Consider the following 4667-nt stretch of genomic DNA (forward strand, 5'->3'; position numbering starts at 1 on the left):
CTTCCCGCATAAAATTCAGCAGATCACTGCTTCAAGGCCCTTTTGAAATCACATCACCCATCCTATTCGCCCTTCAAATGACAATTTCAGCAGGTCTGTGTTATCTAAGCACTTAGGTCCTCACATGCTTCTTGCGCATATGCACTCGGCACTTCCCTCTACCTGTAATTTATTATAGTGTCTCAAGATTGTAAGGTCCTTGAGGGAAGGGATTATGTCTACTAACTACTGTACTCTTCCAAGTGCTTAGTATGTTCTACACAGAATAAGCACTCAGTAAATACAGTTGGTTGGTACTTTATCATTATCAAGCTACATGTCATGCAGTGTGCTAAGAGCTGCGATACAAGATAATCACTCAGATACAATCCTGTCCCACCCAGGGCTTGTGGTTTTAGAGGGTACCAGAGAGGTATATTCTGCCTCAACCTGAGCATCTCCAAGGTTTTCATTCCCACTATGATTGTAATGCTGACTTGTGACACTCCCAAATTGTTGGGAGAAGAGATGAAAGGGCAAGATCAATCAATCATATTTATACACTAACTGTCTATAGAGCACTGTACTAAGTGCTTGAGGGTGTGAAATGTGAGAGTTGGTAGACATGTTCTCTGCCCACAAGGAGCTTAAAGGCTAGAGGGAAAGACAGATATGAAGTGTGATCTATCCTGAAACATTTAGCAGGCATCTACCACTAATCCTTGGGCTACAATTCAGGAGAAATCAGGGAACAGTCTTTCAATCAGTCAATGATATTAAGTCCTTACTGCATACAGAGCACTGTCCTAAGTGCTTGGGAAAATACAACAGAGTGGTAAACATTCCTTGTCCACAGTGAGCTTACAGTCAAGAGGACAGTCTTTAGGTCCAAGGGAATATCTTCAAGGAACTCACTATAGAGAGATGGTAAATTGGGGTTGGGGAGGGGGTAGGTGGGAGGAGACACAAGTATAGAGGAGCTTAGCTGAGTTATCCTTTCAAACATTTTTTTCCAGAAGTGGCACAAGATAAGATTCAATTGATCACCTAGTATGATATTCCTTTTTGGAATAACATTGAAAATAAATTCAGGGAACCTCAAATGGAGTGCTGTTTTATAATCTTTCATAATAGCAATAACATCTGAGCCCTGATGGAGTACAGTGCTTTGTTCTAAGTACTTGAGAAGTACCAAATATTTTCCTCTGCATCAGATGACCCATCTACAAAGTATTCAGGATCTCTAAATTCTTAAGTGAGAGCAGGTGGTGTCATCATTATTTAACTCTTGTTTTTTCAGCTGTAAAATAGGGTTAATTAATGACCTCTCCACAGCCAATGTCATGTGGATTAACTCATTAATATGTTTAAAGTACTTTGAAACCATAAAGGGAGCAGGAGCAGTAGTCGTTTCATTTGATATGCACTATTTTAATTTCTTAATCCCTAGAATACATTTCATATAATAAGCAAACATCATCCAAGAGGGAGAAGTGCTTGTGTATACTGATTTCACTCATGAGAATACATTCTCTGTTATTTAAAAATACAAAAATGAAATATGGATCCTTATACAGATGGCAAAACAATAATTTGTTTCTTAGTTTAAGAAATTAAACACAAAAATACATGATAGTACAGACTGCTTCTTGGAGGATTTAGAAAGCAATTGCTGTGCATATTAATTTTAGATGATCTCTTCCTTTTAAACATTGCATACCCTTATACCATTTGGCAATTCAAATCTAAATGTTCCTACAGATACTCACCTTAAAAACAGTATCAGCATATGTGAGTAGCTTGGGAGGTCACTTAATTTATCTGAGCCTCAGTTTCCTCATCTGTAAAATGGGACTTAAATCTTCTTCCTCCTAATTAGACTGTGAGCTCTGTGTTGGACAGAGACTGTGCCCAACTTGATTGTCTTCTATCTACCCTAGTTCTTAGAATAGTGTGGTAAACATTCCTTACTGGGACAGTCTATTGTAGAAAGTGGGTTTTATTTTTAAAACATTTATTCAAAAAGATATGAAATTACTGCAAAGTAGCAAATATAATGCCAAGTTATCATTCCAATCCCCATGTTTTCACTTAAAACATTACTCTCAACAGATAATTTTCACATTTCAGCTGAAGCGTATTTTAATTTAAAGTTAGAGAAATTTGTTTAAAAACTGTTTAAGCAATCCAAATTTTGCTCTAGCTTCATAAAAATTTAAATATAAAAATTATGTTCAAAATATTTCATATTGTAGGTCATCTTGCTAACTATGTAAACCTTGCTAATTTTAGAAAAATATTTTTTTAAAATTTTTTTTAAATTTGTGTTAATGATAAGTAGCTAAAAGTGAGAATAGACAATTCAGAAACCATTATCTTTTAACAGTTAGGAGGAAGTTTTCAGCCTTACTGGTTTTGTAGTTATGCTTTTCTGCAAATACTCTTGGAATTATAATTTCAGATTAGTTCATATATTTGATGGATATTTAGCAATGAGTCTGTACTGCTATTTTATATGGTCATGGTGAATTTTATTTCCTCCCCTTATTTAAAATGAAAGCACATTCACACCTATTAAAATAAACCATGTAAAAATTCTTCTTACCCATATTACATCATAATCCACAATGGAATATTTTAAAATATCCTAAATTCTATATAAACTCTTATGCATATTATACAGTGATCGATACCACTTTATTAGAAGAACTCAGTCAGTTCATCCCTCTTACAGTACCTCACTGATTGTCTACTACAACCCGGTCAAGCACACTTTGTACCTTGATCTCCTCTATCTCATTGCCAACTCTTGTCCCCATCCTCCCACTGGCCTGGAACTCCCTACCCCCTTCATATCTGACAGACCACCTCTCCCTGTTTTCAAAGGCATATTAAAATCACACCTCCTCCAAGATGCCTTCCCTGATTTCTCCTACTTGGACTCCTTTATGTGTTGCCTATGAACCTGGATCAGTACTAGCCTTTAGGAAGTTGATATTCATCCCATAGTCAGCCCCATGGCACTTATGAATATTTCCATAATTTATTTTAATGTCTGTCTTTCCCTCTAATCTATAACCTCCTTGCGAGCAGGGAATGTGTCTATCAACTTTGATATATCATACTCTTCGAAGTACTTCTTACAGTGCATAAATATCATTTATTGATCAATAGAATCTTTACTTTTCTTCACTTTTGCTTCTTTCACTGTGTAAGTTTTGTTTTAAGAAATCCATAAATTACTTTTTTTGTGTTTATCATTTAATCATTCCAAGAGTCCACCTCATCACTGGAAATATTTCGAGGGCATTAGTCCACATCCCTTTTGGAATTATAGGTCATTAAAAAAATATAAAACACTACACATTTAGTCTGAAGGACTTTTTTTAGCCATAATGATTTAGAAATGAACTAGATAAAACACAGCACTTGCACTGTTCGTTTATTCCAGAACAAACAAAAATAACCTTACTTCTGAGGGTACTTATATGCCTTAATTTGTTAGTTCTTCAGAGCAGTGACTTTGTCATTTAGAACATTTTCCACTGAAAAGCTTCATGTACCCTTTATAGGCTTACATAATACTACTAATGGCAATGTAATAAATGGAAAAATTGGTCTTCAGGTTTGCATTACAGTTCTCTCATCCGTACCATTCACAACACAACTCTCATACACCCTACAAGAAGGTAGCCTTATGAGATTATAAATGATAGTGATTAAATTGCCTAGTGCACGCTACATGGCCGGCATTATGCTCAATCACTGGAGACTGTGCTGACCCTCGGACTTTTTTAGAGTATCAGATTTGGAGAGAGGCATACCGGCACTGGTAAATTGTGCTCAGTTACCAAAACAAAGAGAGTACACAGTCTCAAATCAGCATGAATTTCTTTTCACAATCTCCTGGGGGAACAAATCCGCAGTGTTTGGGAGATACACCTATTGATCGAAACACTGCTCAGGGGCAAACTCTGAAAATGCAAACTTTGTACTGTTTCATACTCTTAGACATGACCATTTCTTCCTAAGATCTGTCATTTGGAAAAAAAAATCCAGAGCACTCTGGAGAAAAATCCCAATTACCCAGAAGACTGTCATTTCTGAAAATAATTCTCAGGATCGTTTTCATGAGATGCCAGGACAAAATATAGGGAGATGTGTAGGGAGCTGCTAATAGGTGAATCTAAATTTGAGGAAAAGGGACCAGGTGTGTTTGGTGTGCCGAGGAAACCCATCACAGTATCAAAGCTTTCATCATTGGCTTTTAGCTGAAACAGGACCAAATATGTCAAAATAAAATAATGAAATAAAGGGGTGATAAGCACCTAGAATCAGGCTGATGGTGGACCCTGATAATTCCAAATTCAGAGCACGGTGGAGTCACTCCTTTATTGCACTGTGTTTTTTTAGGTGGATTCGCCCAGGTGTTGAAGAGCTTCGTTCTTCTCCCTTGGAGTGCCTGATTTCGCACACGTGGGCCTAATCTTTTTTTGTTCATGTGTGTGCATGCAGGCACACACCTCCACGGGCACCCTCCCCCTATTTCCTGAGCGAATGGGTCTATAACGAGGGGGGGGGGAAGCCGGGGGCGATGGGCCAAGCTAAGTGGGACCCTCTCCCCTGCAGAAACTGCCAGGTTAGCAGCCCGAAGCTGGTCCTGGTCGTTGCCAGGGCGTCCCCGGAGC

The sequence above is a fragment of the Ornithorhynchus anatinus genome, chromosome 4 (assembly GCF_004115215.2).
Source record: "Ornithorhynchus anatinus isolate Pmale09 chromosome 4, mOrnAna1.pri.v4, whole genome shotgun sequence".
Taxonomy (NCBI): domain Eukaryota; kingdom Metazoa; phylum Chordata; class Mammalia; order Monotremata; family Ornithorhynchidae; genus Ornithorhynchus; species Ornithorhynchus anatinus.